At 43.4% G+C, this 21,688-nt stretch overlaps 1 long non-coding RNA gene across 1 annotated transcript in view; it reads left to right on the forward strand.

Annotated features, from left to right (window-relative positions):
- LOC308589501 overlaps window positions 1-5,654 on the forward strand; it is a 31,958-nt gene extending 26,304 nt beyond the window's left edge. The window contains exons 2-3 of the long non-coding RNA XR_014009327.1: window positions 987-1,164; window positions 5,364-5,654. This is a non-coding gene — a long non-coding RNA (uncharacterized lncRNA). The remainder of the gene's footprint in view (window positions 1-986; window positions 1,165-5,363) is intronic.
- The last annotated feature ends 16,034 nt before the right edge of the window (window positions 5,655-21,688 follow it).

The following is a 21,688-nucleotide window of genomic DNA, read 5'->3' on the forward strand; positions in this document are numbered from 1 at the left end:
TCTGAGCTTTTAACACACCGGCCTGGAACCCAGCTGTGCCCCCGCATTCGACACAGCAAAGATTTCCTCATATTTGAAGATTTATCACCAACGCAGTTAAAAACTTTCCCCAACCACCACAGAATACCAGCATTAAGTTAATGCCAAGCAGGTTTAACAAGTCTTGAGCTCAAGGAGGTTAAGTATTATTACTTCAATTGGGAGTGTAGGATGTGTGCGGAGATATCTTATATATACTATGTACAAATCTGTGAGAAAAGGAATTCTATTCCAAAAAACAAAGGCACTCAAAAGCCATTATCGGAACAAAAAGAAACACTTACAGGTATTTATCTGTTCCTATTCACGAAAGAAAACCTTAATAAACTTAAAAAACTAAAGCAAATTTGAAACCAGTCATACCTACCCTGTGATGCACAAACCTGAAAACATAGAATTGTGGATTTGGGAGAGACGCCCGGGGGTCGTCTAGTCCAACCCCCTGAAATGCAACGATCCTTTCTAGTACTAGAAATCAATACCCACGAGACAACATTAAAACTGGACTGTTTCACAAAAACCAGATTAGAATAGAACTTAATAAATCTGGCGCAGTAAAAGATGAATGAAGCAACAATGGCAAACATTAGCAGGGATTCCCAGATGAGCATTTTGCATAAAATCCACCAAGTGCAGGCCATACCTTTTCAAGAGGAATTGTTTGTTTATCCATGTACGCAGCTTTTATATTTAGCTATTTTGAAAACCTGTTACTTGACTGATTTATAGCATATCTGGGAGCCATGCTTTTTATTATTATTATTCTCAGCCATTAAAATTAATCTTTTAACAGCCACACTAGTGCTTGGAAACCATTTTGTGTCAATCAAAGCAGGGTTGGGGAACGAAGAGGTTCCTTTCATTGCACTCTGGAAAGAAAAGCAGTTTGTCTTGTTAAGATTAGCTCGACTAAGGAGAATTTCCCAAAGCCATTCCCCCCCCCCCAGATGCTGCAGATCAATGGATTTGCCATTTGGAAGGGAAGGGAAGGGAAGGAAGGAAGTGGCTGTCAACTGCTCAAAAAGTGAGGTGCTACCTGCTCCAGGCTCGCTTAGAAGAATCCTGGGCATCGGGAATCGAATGATCCATGGGCTAAATCTTCTCTTCTTCATCCAGAAGCCACAGGTGAACACCATATGCTTTCATATAGCTACCCTCTGACCCCACAAGATCTCTCATCCTTCCTACAAAAGCAGCAACCAACCATTTCTTCTACGCTGTCTCCTTGTGAATATTGCTGCTAAGGCCTGGCTGAGACGTTTGGTGATCTGCACACACTCAACCTTGGAGAATTTGTGAGGTTGTAACAAAATCATGGGACGCGGGTGGCGCTGTGGGTTAAACCACAGAGCCTAGGAGTTGCCGATCAGAAGGTCGGCTGTTCGAATCTCCGCAACAGGGTGAGCTCCCGTTGCTCGGTCCCTGCTCCTGCCAACCTAGCAGTTCGAAAGCACAAAGTGCAAGTAGATAAATAGGTACTGCTCCAACGGGAAGGTAAACAGCATTTCCGTGTGCTGCTCTGGTTCACCAGAAGCGGCTTAGTCATGCTGGCCACATGACCTGGAAGGTGTACGCCAACTCCCTTGGCCAGTAAAGCGAGATGAGCGCCGCAACCCCAGAGTCAGTCACGACTGCACCTAATGGTCAGGGGGCCCTTTACCTTTACCTTTTTTAACAATATCATAGAATTGCAGAGTTGGAAGGGACCCTGAGCATCATCTAGTCCAACCTCCTGCAATGCAGGTAAAGGTAAAAGGTAAAGAACCCCTGGATAGCTAAGTCCAGTCAAAGAGGACTCTGGGGTTGCAGTGCTCATCTCGCTTTCAGGCCAAGGGAGCCAGCGTTTGTCCACAGACAGCTTTCTGGGTCATGTGGCCAGCAGGACTAAACCGCTTCTGGAGCAATGGAGCACTGTGACAGAAACCAGAGCACACGGAAACGCTGTTTACCTTCTCGCCACAGCAGTACCTATTTATCTACTTGCACTGGTGTGCTTTCAAACTGCGGAAGCTGGGACCGAGCAACGGGAGCTCACCCCGTCACGGGGATTGGAACTGCTGAATTTCCAAATGTCAAACCCTAGAGGCTCAGTGGTTTAGACCACAGCGCCACCCGCGTCTCATATGGGGATCAAACCTGCAACCTTGGCATTATCAGCACCAATGTTCTAACCAACTGATCTAGCCAGGTGCTTTAGGTGCCAACTATATGAACCAATGTCTCAGCATGCAGGCCTTCTCATTGCAAATCACTGCAAGATAAAGTTGGTAGATAACAAACTAATAATAAATAAATAAAACAAGTCCCATGGGGCTACAAAAGGGGGTATCCTTAACCAAAACTGCAAAAAGCAAAGGACGGAGAAGTTATGGAAACAATTATTAATTCAGAAACACATGTTTAATTTAAACAAAACCCCAGGCCACGCTGACTAAAGGTGTGCCGCATATAATATTGTTGCATGGAGGTTCCCTCATTGTGAGAAGAATAGAATAGATATTTATTACGGCCATAGGCCCATACAGATAAAAACAAGACATAAATAACAGCTTGTGCACGTGGGAAAAAACAGCCGCTAAAACATCACTATAACAATAAAATACTGTAAGATGGAATGACATACTGCGCCTTAATTAGCTTGTAGTGCTCCTTGGCAGCGCTTTTGGGTAAGGACAGCGACCAGAAACCTAGCCACTTTCAGGGTCGTATGAATATCCTTATCCTGCAGGATTTGGGCAAGGTGGAATTTTGGTGGGGTACCCTCTAGCTTCTGTATGATTGATCCCAACAAATTTGCCCGTGGCACATTAAACAAGGGGCAAGTGAACATAATGTGCTGAAGCGACTCCGGCGTCTCCTTATCACATTCGCACATGGCGGAGGCTTGTCCCTTTGAGAATCTATGTCTCAGGACATTGGAGGGGAAAACGTTAAACCTCGCTTTGGTGAAGGCCAGCCTATGGGCAACAGACGAAAGGGAGGAGAGGTATGATGGAACGCAGTAAGTTAAAGTGATACCAATGTTCTGGGGCGAACAAACACCTCCCCCCAGCGTATAGTTTTGCTGTAAATCGATGTCGTCCAGTCTTTGGCGGATCAGTCTTTGAGCAGTGATTTGATCTAGTTTTAGGGAATCTAGGGGAGAGATTCCGTAACTCAGGAGTTTGGCATGAATTCTACTAGTCCAAAGGCTGGAGAATTCATCTCGCCATAAGCATTGGACAAGGTAATGGTCTGGTAATCTATGCCACAATGATAACCAATAATTGAAGACTTGCTTCCACAGGCAAGTTTCTACGGACGCGATCTTCAATTCTAATCGCATGGCTGCGTTGCTTACGCACAGGGGGAGCATTAGGAGCCGACGTAGGAATTGGTTTTGCAGAGTCTCAAGAGGAGTAAGATCTGTCATCACGGCCCAGAGCGGGGCAGCATAAGCAAGCACGGGAACCACTTTTGCCTTGAACACCTTTAGGGCCGAGGGAACATGCAAAGCTCCATCCGAAAAGAAAAATCGGAGGAGCGCATATGACAGAGTTTTGGCCTTGTTAAGTAGGTGTTGAATTTGTGCTTTCCAGCCCAGATTGTATTGGAAAATAACTCCTAGGTATTGAAATTTTAGGACTTGCTCTATTTTTGCTCCACCAAGCTTCCATTCGTATAATCTCCGACTTCTGGCGAAAATCAGAATCTTAGATTTAGCATGGTTGATGGTTAATTGGTTGAGTTGACAATACGTGGCAAAGATCTTCAGAGCTCTGGTTAGTCCAACACGTGTATAAGATAGAATTACCGCGTCGTCCGCGTATAGAAGGAGTGGACAGCGGTAATCCGCTAGTCTAGGCGCGTGTGTACTTGGAGATGAGTAGACTAGGGGTGCTCGCATGTCGCTGATGAATAGGTTGAATAGGCAGGGAGCCAATATACATCCTTGGCGCACTCCCTTGTTTATTGGTATCGAATTTGTGAGGTCGCCCGCAGGAGTAAGTCTCACTCTGGCAAGGGTACCTTCGTGGAGCTGGCTTATAAGCCATAAGAGTCTTCTATCGATGCCCTGTTTCGCAAGTTTCTCCCAAAGAATATTTCTAGGAACGCTGTCAAAGGCTGCCTTTAGATCTAGGAAGGCAGCACAAAAGTAGCCGCGGGGGGGGAGACGAGTACTTGTGAGAAGCGAGGTTACAGGGAACCAGGCAGAGGGCCTTCTCGGTAGTGGCACCCTCCCTGTGGAACGCCCTCCCACCAGATGCCAAACACATCAACAACTATTTGATTTTACAAGACATTTTTATAAAATAAACAAAATTTAAAAATATACAGTGTGAAGTACCAAGCTTTTTGCCTGCCCTCAAACTGCCACTATTCATTTCATTGGGTGATCCCAGGTTCCAGTACGATAAATGAGAGAGAGAAAGTGTGTGTGTGTGTGTGTGTGTGTGTGTGTGTGTGTGTTTGTGTATGTGAAGATTGTGGTGGTGGTATCCATATATTACTAAAAGTGTGGAAGGTGCCAGTAAAATGGGCAGCAAAAAGAAGAGGAGCTGGTACTATGTACCACTGACTATTGCCACAAACTCACCCTCAGCCCTGCACATAAAGCCATTATATTATCAAAAATTTGTTCTATTGTATTTTTTATTTTTTTAAAATAAACATGTCCTCCGGGTGTGAAAAACAAAACACTCACATTCAGCTTTTCTGCTGATTAAAGAAGTGTGAGCTTAATAACTCTGCCTTGTAAACAAGTTATTAGTACTACTTGTAAACACTACTAATTTGTAAATAAATAATTACCATATTTTTCTGTGTATAACACGCCCCCATGTATAAGACTACCCCTATTTTGGGGGACTCAGATTTAAGAAAATGGCGGGAGATGGCCCGGAGTTGTTGAGCTGACAAGCTCCTGCTCGTGGCTGCAACCAATCACACGTCCCCACACGCACTACCTGTGTATAAGATGACCCAAGTTTTTAAACATTATTTTACAGTAAAAAATACTCGTCTTATACACAGAAAAGTACGAAATAAGAAAAATTCCTTCCAGTAGCACCTTAAAGACCAACTAAGTTAGTTCTTGGTATGAGCTTTCGTGTGCATGCACACTTCTTCAGATATGTGTATCTGAAGAAGTGTGCATGCACACGAAAGCTCATACCAAGAACTAACTTAGTTGGTCTTTAAGGTGCTACTGGAAGGAATTTTTCTTATTTTGACTATGGCAGACCAACACGGCTACTACCTATCTACAACAGAAAAGTACGGTAATATATAAAAAAAATTTTGTGTGTGTGTGTGCAACACCAATGACATACTTTTTTTTGCAGACATTTTGCAGTTCCTTTCCCCATCAGATTTTGACTGAGCTGGAAGCAGGGTACGAGACGAGGCCCTTAGAAGAGGCTGTGGGAGCAGCCAGGAAGAATGTGAGGAAACACATAAACACACTTGGGTTTTATTACGGATTGTGAGGAATCAGGAGTTACAGCAGAAACTGTGAATTTTGAACCGGAAGGAGGAGAAAGAACTCTGGCGAGGTAGTTACCAAAACATCGGTACAGATGTTTGAGATATTTTACATTTCATTGCCTTAAAAAACAACTCATTGTTAGAAGGATTGGGTGCCCTTCAAAGCAAAGTGTATATTTTGCCTGGAAACAAAATTCTGCAATGAACATTAAACCAAGCAAGTGAATACTATGTTGGCAATGTCTGGAAGCATTTGTATGCCTGGAATATTTCTGCCTCCAGGGAATCAGACCATTATCAATCACAATAAACTAGAAAGGTTTGTATTTTATAAAAGCAAGGGAGAATGTGATGGTATCTACACTGTATCTCTAGTAACTGTTCATTGCATTGTAATAGTATACATCCATTGGTAGTCAAGGGCTCTACATACTGCAGTTTCACAAAGGAAACATGCACATCTGTGAAGGCACATAGAAGGCACGTCTTAAGATCCGATCACACTCAAGTGTGACCGTCAGAGTGAATCCTGGAGTGAGCAATGCAGATAAACGGGAAACCTCATGCAGTTACCTCCGCTAATTCTCAAGGATAATACGAGAGAAATTAAATGGCCTAATTTAGCAGGTTTTGCCCAGGTGCATTATTTTACATTTTCCAACCAGATAAAAGCAAGTTCTGCATTGCAGTGGAAACAAATTCCATCCTTCACCTGTGAAGAGGGTAATCTAACCTCCTCACAAAGGGATCTCACATCCCCACCAACATTTCTCTGATGAAAATAGGGACGTCCTATTCCATAATAGGAATAAGGACGTGGGTGGCGCTGTGGTCTAAACCACTGAGCCTAGGGTTTGCTGATTGGAAGGTCGGCGGTTCGAATCCCTGCGATGGGGTGAGCTCCCATTGCTCGATCCCTGCTCCTGCCCACCTAGCAGTTCGAAAGCACGTCAAAGTGCAAGTAGATAAATAGGTACCGCTCTGGCGGAAAGGTAAACAGCGTTTCCGTGCACTGCTCTGGTTCGCCAGAAGCGGCTTAGTCATGCTGGCCACATGACCCAGAAGCTGTAAGCCGGCTCCCTTGGCCAATAAAGCGAGATGAGCCCCACAACCCCAGAGTTGTCCACAAATGACCTAATGGGCAGGGTTCCCTTTACCTTTATTCCATAATAGTAATAATTTTATTATTTGTACCGCACCCATCTGACTGGGTTGCCCCAGCCACTCTGAGCAGCTTCCAACATATACAAAAATGGAAGAAAATGTTAAACATTGAAAAAACTTCCCTAGACAGATGTCTCCCAAAAGTAGTATAGATGTCTTCTAAAAGTTATATAGTTTCTTACCTCCTTGGCTCAGGGGTCGCATAACTCCCTACCCTCCAACATTTCTCTGATGAAATAGGGATGTCCTAAGAAAATTCGGGATATTCCTGGATCAAATCAGAAACTGGGACGGCTTCAGTAAATCTGGGACTGTCACTGGAAAATAGGGACACTTGGAGGGGCTGATCCCATCAGCACTTAGCAGACCTCAGAGATTCATGGAGTGTGAAATCTCACTGACTCGTCCACCCACAAAAACTCAGGGTTTTTCAGTTTGCCAATCAGGTGAGCATCAGATGCTCAGTTGTTCCTAGGGCACGTTCCTCTAAAACATGGATAGGCAAACTAAGGCCCAGGAGCCGGATCCGACCCAACCGCCTTCTAAATATGGCCTGCAAATGGTCTGGGACTCAGCGTGTTTTTACATGAGTAGAATGTGTCCTTTTATTTAAAATGCATCTCTGGGTTATTTGTGGGGCATAGGAATTCGTTCATAGTTTTTTCCAAAATCTAGTCTGGCCCCCAACAAGGTCTGAGGGACAGTAGACCGGCCCCCTGCTGAAAAGGTTTGCTGATCTCTGCTAAAACATAAATGTTTTAACAGTTTGAATGCTCTGGTTACAATTAAATATAATACTCTAACTATCAGAGGACCTCAAAAGAATAAGCCAGGTCACTGCTGCTTCACCGATCACCCAAAATTTCAAATATTCTTTTATTTCAAATTCAAGATTACCTTTACTTAAAGAGCCTCTGGCAGTCTTAACAATTAAAATGAAGTGTCTTGACTTAACCCCTCTCAGTTATCTTAACGCTTCCCCTCAAAGTTTCCTGTTTTCTGGAACAAAATGTGTGAAACGTTCTTGCACTTTAAATTCTCAAGCTCAGCTGAACAGCATCAGTGCATTTATCTGATGTTCATCTATTTTATTATATTTTTACAATCTGTTAACAGACCTTCCTATTGGTAATAAGCTGTTGACCCTAGGTTTGGTTAGATGAAAAGTCTTTTTACAGCTTGATTCATCCGTGTGTAAATAACTTTTTCATCTTCTGCTTCTCATCTGCTACTTTTTATAGGTCTAGGATTATGTAAGCTGACCTATATTATACCGCTATTATTATGTTTGCACTGAGTCAGACTAATACAGTAGTGACACAGCAACGGACGCTGAGTAGTTTTTTTGTCGTTGAAGGGGACTTTTCAGGCTGGTGCTCAAAAGCATGGGTAAAATACAGTACGACAAATTATTTATAAGCTAATAATGGAATCTTGAATTGGTCCAGTTTTTAAATCAAACATTGTAAAAGACTTGCACTGCAATAACTGTTTACTAAAGCGATTGTTTTATTAACACCAGTATAGATATACAGAGGGACATGGGTGGTGTTGTGGGTTAAACCACAGAGCCTAGTACTTGCCTATCAGAAAGTCAGCAGTTCGAATTCCCACGACGGGGTGAGCTCCTGTTGCTCGGTCCCTGCTCCTGCCCACCTAGCAGTTCGAAAGCACATCAAAGTGCAAGTAGATAAATAGGTACCACTCTGGTGGGAAGGTAAACGGCGTTTCTGTGCGCTGCTCTGGTTCGCCAGAAGCGGCTTAGTCATGCTGGCTGCATGACCCGGAAGCTGTATGCCGGCTCCCTCGGCCAAGTGAGATGAGCGCCGCAACCCCAGAGTCGGCCACGACTGGACCTAACGGTCAGCAGTCCCTTTACCTTTACCTATATATAAACGCCGTTTACTTTCCTGCCAGAGCGGTACCTATTTATGTACTTGCACTTTTTTTGGCGTGCTGTCAAACTGCTAGGTTGGCAGGAGCTGGGACAGAGCAACGGGAGCTCACCCCGTCGCGGGGATCCGAACCGCAGACTTCCGAACTGCAAGCCCAAGAGGCTTAGTAGTTTAGACCACAGCACCACCTGTGTTACATCAGTCAAATTTTCATGAGGGAGGAGGGGAGATGTCCTAGCTTTAAATGCAAGGTAGCTGAAGGTCTCCCTTTCAGTGAATTTTTTTTGCCACCACTGTTTTCAGCTGCCTGGCTGCATCTCTAGGGCACAAAGATGCCGCCATTGTTGTCCTGACATGACCCCCCCCCCCCCGGATATACTTACTGGCTTAAAAAAATTAAATTTCTATTGGGGTGTGGTTTTGTTTTTTATATGCTGCATAGAATGTCAATACTTTATTTATCAATTTTTCTTTTTTTATTTTCTGTGGTGCAATGTTTTTTTAAATGTCAGTTGCTTGGATGCTCTGGATGAAGGACCATGTGTTGAGATTCCTGCATTGCATGGGTTTGGACTACGTGACCCTTGAGCATGGGTGGCGCTGTGGTCTAAACCACTGAGCCTCTTGGGCTTGACGTTCAGAAAGTCAGCAGTTCGAATCCCCGTGATGGGGTGAGCTCCCATTGCTCAGTCCCAGCTTCCGCAGTTCGAAAGCACACCAGTGCAAATAGATAAATAGGTACTGCTGCAGCAGGAAAGTAAACGGTGTTTCCGTGCACTCTGGTTTCCGTCACGGTGTCCCATTGCACCAGAAGGAGTTTAGTCATGCTGGCCACGACCCGGAAAGCTGTCTATGGACAAAAGCCAGCTCCCTCGGCCTGAAAGTAAGATGAGCGCCACAACCCCGTAGTCGCCTTTGAGTGGACTTAACTGTCCAGGGGTCCTTTACCTTCCAACTCTACAATTCTATGATTCTATGCTTCTTGCCTCCACAGAACTCAAGGGATCACACAAGGTCCTCCACATGTACCCTTCCCCGTCTTATCCTCACAACAACCCTGTGAGGTATGTTTGACTGAGAGATGGAGACTGGCCCAAAGTCACCCAGGGAACTTCATGGCTGAGTGGAGTGAACTCTGGTCTCCCACGTCCTTGTCCAAACTCTAACCATCACCCCACAATGCATCTTGGGGATTCATTGACTGTCCCCATTGTCCAATGATCTTAGAAAGGTGGGATCTGCCATTTCTCTTGAAATTGCTTCCTTTTAAAATTATTATTTCATAAACAGTGTTGGAATCCAAGTGACATTTTCTTTTCTTATCTAGCTCCTTTTTCATTCAAAAGTATTTTAAAATTCTGAACAGGTGATTTTTTTTTTCTTTTTGAAAAATGTTTTTCTGCAACTTTTTGCATCCTTCCATTGAAGGATCTCTGGGGAAAATCTCCCTGCACCTTTTCTTTTTATGGCGCTTCTTCCCAAGGGACTGCTCAGAGAATGAAATCAGGGCTGTAAAATGCTAGGTTTACTGTTTTTATTACAAATGACTTCTCTGAAATAGTTGGTGATGTTCTCAATATGCCAGGAACCCAATTTTCATTCAGCTGGTTAGTACTGGCACTAACAAGGTGACCTGCCATCAACTGCCTCGTGGGAAGGATTCTGGCAACTTTATAATATGTTATTGTTGTTTAATGTCACTTGCAAGCTGCCTTAGAAGAATTTGTGGAAGCAGGATATACTGTACATAATTGTCATAAATAAACACATTCCAGTTTATTGCCCATTTTAAGCATAGTGCAATGTCTGCATTGGTTCTGCTCATGACCATCACAGAATGTGGATGCCAGAGCATTAATGAGCTCCAAAGGGAGCTGTTAACTCAGCAAAAGTTCAGGGGAGACTGAGAGGCTATACCTGTATAGGGCTCCTCCAGGAAACTTACTTACTTACTTACTTACTTACTTACTTACTTACTTACTTACTTATTTACCATTCATCCTGATTTGCTTTCACAAAGTTCATGCAGAAGTTAGATTATATCTTTAAAAAAAAAAAATGAGCACTTGTTCAGTGGGCAGGCTGGTCCTGAATGGGGTAACTGTGCCCCTGAAGGACCAGGTGTGCAGCCTGGGAGTCATTTTGGACTCACAGCTGTCCATGGAGGCACAGGTCAATTTTGTGTCCAGGGCAGCTGTTTATCAGCTCCATCTGGTACGCTGGCTGAGACCCTATCTGCCTGCGGACTGCCTCGCCAGAGTGGTGCATGCTCTGGTTATCTCCCGCTTGGACTACTGCCTCAGCCCTGTGTACCTGAAGGAGTGTCTCCACCCCCATCGTTCAGCCCGGACACTGAGATCCAGCGCCGAGGGCCTTCTGGCGGTTCCCTCCCTGTGAGAAGTGAAGTTGCAGGGAACCAGGCAGAGGACCTTTTCAGTAGTGGCATCCGCCCTGTGGAACACCCTCCTATCAGATGTCAAGGAAATAAACAACTATTTGACTTTTAGGCCCAGCCAGATGGGTGGGGTACAAGTAATAAATTGTTGTTGTTGTTGTTGTTGTTGTTGTTGTTGTTGTTGTTGTTGTTGTTGTTGTGATTTGTTTGCAGGGAGCTGATACAGCAGCGAACTGTCATCCTGATTTGCTTGTGGGCTGTTTATGCATCTATCTGTTAATCATTCGTTCATGCCAAACTTTTCCCAATCACTTTCCTGAACGCGATATCTGCAGAGCCAGCAGCTGCCTGCCAATGTTAAGTGGAATGGAGGCAAAAATGGGCAGAGCAATGTGGCAGTAGCTACATGCCAACCATACTAAAGTCTGGGGTCTCTGCACACTCCCTATGAGTGGTCTCTCTCTCTCTCTCTCTCTCTCTCTCTCTCTCTCTCTCTCTCTCTCTCTCTCTCTCTCTCTCCCATCTTGGCAAGGAAGAGGCATTTCTCCCCTTCAAGGAGACATTCCAGCCAGACAAAAGCACTCAAGGTGGACACAGAACAGGGTGAAGGAGGACTGTGGCTTGTGGAAAAAGCATAGCGAAGAGTCCTGATGAAGTTCCCAGGTTTAAGGAGGAGGACATTGATTGGAATAATCTGACAACTGAAGATCCATTGTGTTCATTTAAGACAAGTTCTTCTAGACCCCACAGATTTCTTTCTTCGCAAAGGAGAAACCAAGGGAATGAGGGGGAGCCACAAGGTTACACAGTGAGCCACAGAGGCTGTTGAGAGTGGCATAACTTCAACAGGTGTGCATAAGAGCAAAGCAGAAGTTTCTGCAGCTGAAGGGGTGACCTGGGACTCTGCTCGCCAAGAACTGTCTGAAGAGAGCAATGCAGTGAAGTGAAGTAGTGAATAAAAAGCAACAAGAGAGTCATGCGGTTCCAAAAAAGGCAGGACGAGTGAAACAAAGCAAAACCACCAGCAAACCCAAAAAACACAGCACCCAAACCAGATGCTGGCATAAGAATATGAGAAGAGCTGCAGGGGTGCAATTGTGCCAAAACAGGTCATTAAATCTATGGTCACAGCAACATAATAGATGGATGCTCACAGGACAGGGGTTTGGGGCTATGCTGCCACCTAGAAATCAGTACAGTGGTACCTCTGGATACGAACAGGATCTGTTCTAGAGCCCCGTTCGCATCTTGAAGTGAACTCAACCTGCGTCTGCGCATGCAGCGTTTCGCCGCTTCCGCGCATGGGCGTGACGTCATTTTGAGCGCCTGCGTGAGCAGCGAAACACGGAAGTAACACGTTCCGTTACTTCCGGGTTGCCGCAGAGCGCAACCCAAAAGCACTCAACCTGAAGCACATTTAACCCGAGTAATCTAGTTTCCTCAACGTACAGAAATATTGGTCTACATGGTTAATTGCATGCCACATGCAAAATTTATAATATTCAAACACGGGGGGGAAATTATCCAAGGGCATGACTTGCTCATTTGTTTTTTTCTGGGGAATGAAAAGAAGATTAACTGAACCTAAGACGAGAGGGCCAGAGTACCAATTGCATTTTCCCCATAGGAAAAATGGGGCTCTGAACCACTACCTCCACCTCTAACTTGTTTTGTCCAAAGTCAACACATCCCTTTTTCTTCAGCAATAATAATAATAATAATAATAATAATAATAATAATAATAATAATAATAATAATAATTTATACCCCGCCCATCGGGCTGGGTTTCCCCAGTCACTCTGGGTGGCTTCCAACCGAATATTAAAAAGCGTGTTCTCCTTCATGTTCAACCTTCGTGTTGCAGTGGGGTCTGCTGAGCCACCCCTCTGTTACCAGGCAGGGTCTCTAAAGATGGCCTGGGGCAGTGATTGGTTCACTGGGTTGTTGGGGTAAAAGTTATGTTGCAATTTTGGTGGGAGGGGTAAAATGTTTAAATACTCTGCACGCAGCCTGGAGCTTTCTCTTTGCTGCGTGCAACGGATCACCCGCCCACCCGCCCTTGAGTAAGGGGTTGTTGCATTGACTTTGCTATGCCTGTCATGGGGTCGTCTGCCGTTGGGGCAGGGGCCTGGTAGGAATTTTGTCCATCTGGCTGATTGGCTGGGCTATTTGGTTTTTGCCTACTGCGTAGCAAATCGTCACAACTTGTAAGGTTGCTGTTAGGCATTGGTTATAAATCTGGTGGAGGAGCGGTTAGGATAGGCTGGGCCTTCCCCTCCATGGTTGCTGAGGAAAGGGAATTCCGTTAAAGGAATCCTGGGGCTTGCCATCTTTTCGTCCAATCCCTGGAATGGGACTAGGGCCGGCAAGCCTTCGGGGAGCATGCGGGTGAGAATGGAGGGTCTGTGACTCAGCTCCATTTCTCCCTGACTTGCTTTCCCCCGCACTGTCTTTCGGTGGTGCCCGGAAGTCAGTTCTGTCCCCAGGCGGGGGGACAGATAGTCTTAACCAATGCCTAAACAACCACTCACGGTTTTGTATTTAAATAAAGTTGTGGCCAAAATTATGCCAAAAACCTTAAACAAAAATTAAGTGTGCGTTGTGAGTTATTTGGGGTGTGGCTTGGGGACATCGACATGCAAACATTATAGCATCAGACATAAAAAACTTCCCTAAACAGGGCCTCCTTCAGATGTCTTCTAAAAGTCAGATAGTTGTTTATTTCCTTGACATCTGCTGGGAGGGCATTCCACAGGGCAGGCGCCACTACTGAGAAGGCCCTCTGCCTGGTTCCCTGTAATCTCACTTCTTGCAGTGAGGGAACCGCCAGAAGGCCCTTGGCACTGGGAAAACTCTGACTGCTGTTCATCTACTGCATATATGTACCAGACTAGTGCAATAATCCAGCTCAGGTTGATAGGAAATTGGTATGACCAATGAGGTTGGAGTGTTGGATTAAGACTGGAAATAATAGAAATGTTTAGTGTAGATGTGAATTTCTGGTGGAAATGACTGGCAGAATCCAAGACCAGGGAGAGGAGTCGGTGGAAGAAGACTGGAAAAAGTTTAAAGACTATTTACAGAAATATTGTAAAATTAATGAATGTTAGAAGAATGTTGGAATGAAGTGATATGGCTTCAGTAGAAAGGTTATAAGGAATTAAGTACAAATACATTAATAGAGTATTAATGGAAAAATAAGGTTAAAATGTGTTAAGATAATTATAGGACAGAAAACAGGGGAAGATGGAAAGGAATTGCTGAAATAATTAATAGAAGTGGAATACAAAAAGGGAGGCGTGAGGAGGTTGTGGAAATATGTGAAAGAAAGATAAGATATTGAAATTTCTTTTTCTTTTTCCCCCTCTTTTTCTTTTTTGATGTGTTTTTAAATTGTTTTTGTTTTGTCTTGTTAGTTTTTAGTGTTATGTAGTGTCTTTGTATTGTAATGTATTGTTTTCTCTTTGTTTTTTTTGTAAGTGTTTAAATTGTTGCAAAAGTAATAAATATTATTTTTTAAAAAAAAATAGATGTGAATTTCTCCATCAAGGACCGGTCACTGCTAACCTACATCAGTATATATATATATATATATATATATATATATATATATATATATATATATATATATATATATATATGCTTTCGTAGATTTTCACGGGTACAGGAATGCAGGTTTTGGTGTTTTCGGGTATCTTCCCGTGTAAGAGTTGGGGTGTCTAGGCGACGTTTCGACGAGGTCTCACTCGTCATCTTCAGGCTGGTGCTTTCGGCTTCTTGTTACTAGAACAGAGCAGGATCTCAGTGTTTGAGTTCCTATAAATACTGTTGAGGGGGTGTGGTGTATAGCCTCCAACGTTCTGGGCAGAGAGGAAGTTCCCAGGTTATTGTGCCTTTTCTTCTTTTGTTCATTAATTACTTGAGGGATATCTTGAGTGATTTCTTGAGTGATATTCTGAGTACCACTTAGGAGGGTCATTAGGTGTGGATTAGTTGCTAAAGCTTTCGTGTCTTGACCTCTTGAGCTTGTGAAGAGTTTTTCTGAGTTTTTCTGAGAAGAGTTTTTCTGAGAAGATGGCTGTACTGCACTTAGTTGTGCTCTGGCTTGGCTTCGTGTATAGGGGCGAGCTGTGGTTTTGTGCCCTGTGCCAGCCAGATCTGTGTAGGGATTGCAGGGGGGTGCAGCATCCGGAGGTGCCACTATGGTTTGGCTACTGGATGGTATCTGTAATTTATCTGTGGAGAGGGTCTGGGTTTGGGTCTGGTGTGGTTGATTGGAGATGGCGTTCTGTGTGCCTCTGGTTCTGGTGTCGGTTTTTGTGGGGAGGGCTAATTTCCAGATGTCTGGCAGGCGGGACGTGTCGTCACGCTTGTTCATGTTGTGAGGGTGTTTCTCTATCTCGATGGCTTCCATGATTATTCTCTTGTGGTGATGTTCCATGTTAAAGAGCAATTTGGAATCTGCAAAATTAATTTCGTGTCCTGTTTCTTTCATGTGTTGGTAAAGAGAGGAAGTTTTTTCTTCTTTTTTGACGGCATTCTTGTGTTCTGCGATACGTGCATTTATTCGTCTGTTTGTTTGTCCAATGTACGTGGCTGGGCAGACTTTGCAGGGTATTTCATAGACCCCTTGGTTTTCTAACTGGATTTTATCTTTTGGGTTTCTGAGGATATTGGCTATTTTTTGGTTGGTGCAAAAGGCTGTTTTGATATTGTGTTTATGGAGGATTTTGCTAATTTTATCTGTGGTGCCCTTGATATAAGGAAGGAGGGCCATGCCATTGTTTTCTTCTGTGTCTTGGTTTTTGGGGGGTGTTTCTTTTTGGATTAGCTTCGTAACCCTGTTTTGCTGGTATCCGTTGGCGATTAACACATTTGAGAGATTCTGTAACTCAGTTGTCAAGTGGTCTTCGTCAGCCAGGCGTTTGGTTCTGGAGATGAGAGTCTTGGCTACGGAGTTTATTTGTGCAGGGTGGTGGTGTGATTGTGCATGTAAGTAGCGGTTGGTGTGTGTTTTTTTCCGGTAGATAGTGTGTCCTAGGGAGCCATCAGGTTTTTTGTAGATTAGGACGTCAAGGAAGGGAAGTTGGTTGTTGGCTTCTATTTCCATAGTGAATTGTATTTTGGGGTGTAGGCTGTTGAGATGTGTGAGGAAGCTATCCAGTTTTTCCTTCCCGTGTGGCCAAATTACAAAGGTGTCGTCAACATATCTGAGCCAAAGTTTGGGTTTGTGTTCTGACTTGTCTAAAGCATTGGTTTCAAAGTGTTCCATGTACAGATTTGCGATGACCGGTGAGAGGGGTGATCCCATAGGTGCTCCTTCTATCTGTTTGTATCTTTGTCCATTGTGGATGAAGTACGTGTTGGTTAGGCAGTGGTTGGTCAGGTCCAGGATGTATTCGGGGGGATTGTATTTGTTTTGAATGGCTGTCAAGGCTTCATTAATGGGCACTTGTGTGAAGAGAGATACAACATCGAAGCTCACAAGTAGGTCATCGGGATGTAGGTTTTGCTTCTTTATTGTTTCTATGAACTGGAAGGAGTTTGTAACGTGTGAAGCGATAGATTCTGCATAGGGCTGAAGTTGCTTAGCGAGAAATTTAGCGAGATTTTGTAGAGGTGAGCCTATGGAGCTGACTATTGGTCTGAGTGGTGTTCCTTCTTTGTGTATCTTGGGGAGACCGTAGAGTTTGGGGCATCTGGATGATTTTTCTCTGGGGATGATTCTTAGCTGGATTTCTTCACTGATAGGAGAGGCTTTTATTTTGGATTTGGTGGTTTTTTCCAGATAGGTGGTGGGATCTGTTTTTATAGGTTGGTAGGTAGGGTCTTGGAGTAGATTTGATAGTTTTGCTTGGTAGTCCGATGTGTTCATCACAACAGTGGCATTACCTTTGTCTGCTGGGAGAATGATTATGTTGTTGTCTTTCTTCAGGTTGGTGAGTGCTTTCTGTTCTTCTTTGTGTAAATTGCTTCTGGGTGGTTTGCTGGAGCAGAGGATGTTGGTGACTTCGAGTCTGATTTTATTGGCTTCATCTGGGTTGATTTTGGTTAGGCTAGCTTCGACTCCGCATATGATGTTTTCCGTGGGGATGCGTCTCGGGGCGACTGCAAAGTTGAAGCCTTTGGAGAGTACTTTGGTTTCAGTTGAGGTGAGGATCCTGTCTGATATGTTATGTACTGTTTGTTTCATGGGTTGTTGTGGAGGGTGGCTGGGCTTCTGGCGTTTCTCTAGTTTGTGGAGTTTGTTGGTGTGTGTGTCTGTCTTATGTGAGGACTCTGTTTCAGCTCTCCAAACGGCTAGAACAAAAGAAGAAAAGGCACAATAACCTGGGAACTTCCTCTCTGCCCAGAACGTTGGAGGCTATACACCACACCCCCTCAACAGTATTTATAGGAACTCAAACACTGAGATCCTGCTCTGTTCTAGTAACAAGAAGCCGAAAGCACCAGCCTGAAGATGACGAGTGAGACCTCGTCGAAACGTCGCCTAGACACCCCAACTCTTACACGGGAAGATACCCGAAAACACCAAAACCTGCATATATATATATATATATATATATATATATATATATATATATGGGATGAGGAGCAATGTATGCCATCTTGAGCTACTGCAAGGAAGAATGTGATAAAAATGAATAATGCCAGAGTACAAATTATGCACAGATGCAGTAGGCAGCCTTCTCTGTGGATGGGTGATTTGGACTGGACTAAACATTTACATTGAGTGTAAATGTTTGCACAATTTAAAGCCACAAACTCAGCCTTGGGTTTTGTGTTAATTTTATAACCATGTGTGTTTCAGGCACTTCAGTAATGGATCACAGAAGAACTGAAAGGTCCTCATAAAATGTTTAGTAGCTGTAATTAATTTTGCTTTTTTAATGCTTTTTTTTTTGACTAGGGAAAGTCGGTTTGGAGGGTCATTGTCTCTTCCAGCCCTTTTCATAGAAGAAGGATTAAACTGGGATCTCCAAAGAGGGAAACGGAAGCGGGATGTCAACATTTAAATTGCCTTGGCTTTGACAAGTACAAATGGGCAAAATCACCCCATCGCTGACAGCAGTTTGCAGGTTCCCAGGGGCAGCTGTACAAAGGGATCTTGCACCAGAGTCACACAGCAGCAATATATATTTGGTACTTTGGCAACATTCAGAATCCTTCATTTTCAAGTTAAGTAACATCATGCCATTCATTCCTTCTTAAATTAGCAGGCACGTGAGTATGATATTCAGGTTCAAAAGGTAACTTTTTAAAGAATAGGCAGCATGTCACAGAAGATTGATCACCACCACCGATACCTCTACAGCATGATCTTCCTGGCTTGCAGCAAACAGGGCTGACTCTGAAGTGATGCAATAGTGTGGCCCTGTCAATAAACCCACAAAAGTTGCTACCTTGCTGTTATGTACTGAGCTGAATCCTAGAACAATAGGATCCAAAATGCAGCAGTCTGATTGGTCCGCAGGAGCCACCCAATCCAGCTCCAGGTGGAAGTGAATCAGTGACCTGATTGGCCTGCAGGAGCAGCCAATCAGGCTTCTGGAGGAGGTGAATCTGCAACCTGATTGGCCTGCAGGAGCAGCCAATCAGGCTTCTGGAGGAGGTGAATCTGCAAGCTGATTGGCCTACAGGAGCAGTCCGGAGTTAGCCAATCACGCAGGGCCCACTGTGTAAATAATGTAAATATAGCTAGACGTTTTGGGGAAAGTTTCATTCGTTGCTACTACGAGCTGAATAAAGAGCGTGAAATTCACACTCGACTCCGAGTATATTTCACTTGCAAAGCAAAATTCACTTGCCTCCTGGGGACTGACAGGTGAGGGATTTTGAGCTCTATCCATCCCCCAAATGCCCACTATTCTCTATGCTGGGTGTGGAAGAGGATACTTCTCTCCTCTGTCAGCCAGCAAGGAGGTTAGAGCACTCTATTTACTAGGCTTGCTGAGCATTTTTTTAGGAAGACCCCAAAATTCCAAAGTGGTTGAACTTTTTGACTTGACGAAGATCCAGGACAAAGTGCCGCCTTTTGGACATCAGTTCCGTCTTTGACATCCCAGTAATTTCGGATGTATGGCAGCCCTATATTTACTGAGCGGTTAACTTACAGTGGTGCCTCGCAAGACAAAAAGAATTCGTTCCGTGAGTCTTTTCGTCTTGCGATGTTTTTCATCCTGCGAAGCACGGTCCGTCGCAACTGTGCCTCTTCAAGCGGCTTTAAAAAAAAAGTGCAAGACGTTTTCGTCTTGCGAAGCAGAAGAAGAAGAAGAAGAAGAGTTTGGATTTGATATCCCGCCTTTCACTCCCTTTAAGGAGTCTCAAAGCGGCTAACATTCTCCTTTCCCTTCCTCCCCCACAACAAACACTCTGTGAGGTGAGTGGGGCTGAGAGACTTCAGAGAAGTGTGACTAGCCCAATGTCACCCAGCAGCTGCATGTGGAGGAGCGGGGAATCAAACCCGGTTCCCCAGATTACGAGTCCACCGCTCTTAACCACTACACCAGAAAACCCTTTCGTCTAGCGAGTTTTTCGTCTTGCGAGGCATTCGTCTTGCGGGGCACCACTGTACTGGGAAGTTAACCAATGACATGTCCAATAATTGTTACCCCACATTTTCTAGTGCAGTTATTCCCATTGCTTTCCATATCACAAAGGTTTGTTTTTTGAGGAGAAACGAGCTTGCTGTGCAAGAGACCAAACCATAATTGCACAACATGTATTTGCTGGTATGTGACTGAATCCCTTCAAAAAATAGCAACTACCTGGAAGCAGCCGGAGACACAAGCTAGATACCAGTTCATGATAAGAAAAGTCCTTACAATGGGCATTCAAGACACCTGGATATTTAAGCCAGGCTGGGATTCTGTCCTCTGAAGCTGGATAGGAAGATAGAGAGGCTGCCTTATTGCAGAGCTTTCTTTAAAATAAAATAAAATAAACCCTCTCCTGAATCGTTTGGAACAGAAAGCCAATGCACTGATACAGAAGGAGTAGGTCATTATTTAGCCAAATGTTTTTAAAGCCCAGGTATAAAACACACACCAGAAGAAAAAGCAATTATGCTTTCGTCTTCCGGTAACTAATATTGCAATCTAGTCTGACGGCCAATATAGAATTCCCTTGTGCTAGCCTTGTGTACTCAGTTCAGGGAATAATTTGCAACTGCCTGATTAAAAATACTGGAAGGTTGATTCTTTCTAGGAACGACTGTAGGATGGGAGGAAATTAGGAGAACTCAACCAGAACATCACAAACAGGAAGGAATATATTTTATTAAAAAATTAAAAAAACAAAACTCAGGGGAAGAGATAGCTAATTGAAAAATTATGTAATGGTTGCATTAATTCATTAATATGGCATCACAACTCAATTCTTACCCAGTTTTGCAATTAGATTATAAACATGTTCTGATTAAATAATTTTAGTTGATTAATCACCTTCCTTTTAACCAATTGATTACTTAATAAAAACAAATCTGCATATAACCAAAATCTCAATATAGGCGTCCCCTGAGATGCTGGAATAAGTGTGTGGTTAATCATAAGTCATCAAATAAAAACTACGACGAATGGTTAGTGGTACAAATGTGTACTTTCTACAAAAATATATATGAGAAAATGGACTTGATGACTGTTGTGGTTAACAACTGTGGACAAACAGGGAATATTGATACAGAAACCATTCAGGGACCAACTCATGAACCTGTACTGACTGGGCAAGTGCAGAAGATAATGGAGGAGGATGCGGTTGCACCTCAAATAATACAAATGGAGAAAACAAGGGCCCTACAGGAGTATAAGCCGCTGTCATTGAAGATTGAAGTTGGAGTGGGCCAGGGGGAGTCTGGAGCTGAGGAGGGTCCTAACTTTGGAGAGACCTTGAAATATGTTTTTAAATATTTTTTGGATTACATTGATGACTGTGGGGAGTGGGGCTGTGGGGAATGGGTGGGTTTGATGAAGGGAGATGGAGACAATTTTGGGTTGGAACCCCCCAGAGACCTACTCCTCAATGACAAGGAAAGAAATTAAGAAAGAGACCAACAAATGACAAGGAAAAGGGCAAGTATAAACAAGAAGAAGAAGATCTGCAGAAGGGACATGGAAGAGACTTAAGGGCCTCGGACATAAGACTTCCAGGTTGATGGACTAGATGGAATGGACAGTAAGGACTGACACGACCCGAGACCAGGAAGAAGAGACGTTGGATGAAGATTGGAAGGAAATTTATAAAGAAAATTTTTTATTTGGGGAATTAGCCTAAAATCAATGAATATTAAGGAAAATGTTGGAATGAAACTATATGACTCTAGCAGAAATGATATTAGGGGTTATGTATATTTGAGTATTAAGATTCAAGCTTTAAGGTACTTTATGGTAAGATAAGGTTAAATAAATTAAGGTAATTTGAATAACAGAATATGGGGAAAGATGGAAAGGATTTGTTGAGTTAATTATTAGGTTAAATTGTTAAGATAAATTATTTAACAAAAATTGAGAAAGATGGAAAGAATTTGCTGAAATAACTAATTAAACTAGAATACAAAAAGGGAGGTGTGAGGAGGTCAATGAAACAAGCAAATGGAAGTTAAAGATATGAAATTTGGGATTTGTGTCTTTTCTTCTTCTTTTTTTGTTGTATTGCTGTATTGGTTTTTATGTTTTGCGCTTTTTCTTCTTTTTTATGTATTGTAGTGTTGTTGTTTCTGTTTTTCCTTTTTTCT

The sequence above is a fragment of the Podarcis bocagei genome, assembly GCF_964188305.1.
Source record: "Podarcis bocagei genome assembly, chromosome: 6".
Classification (NCBI taxonomy): domain Eukaryota; kingdom Metazoa; phylum Chordata; class Lepidosauria; order Squamata; family Lacertidae; genus Podarcis; species Podarcis bocagei.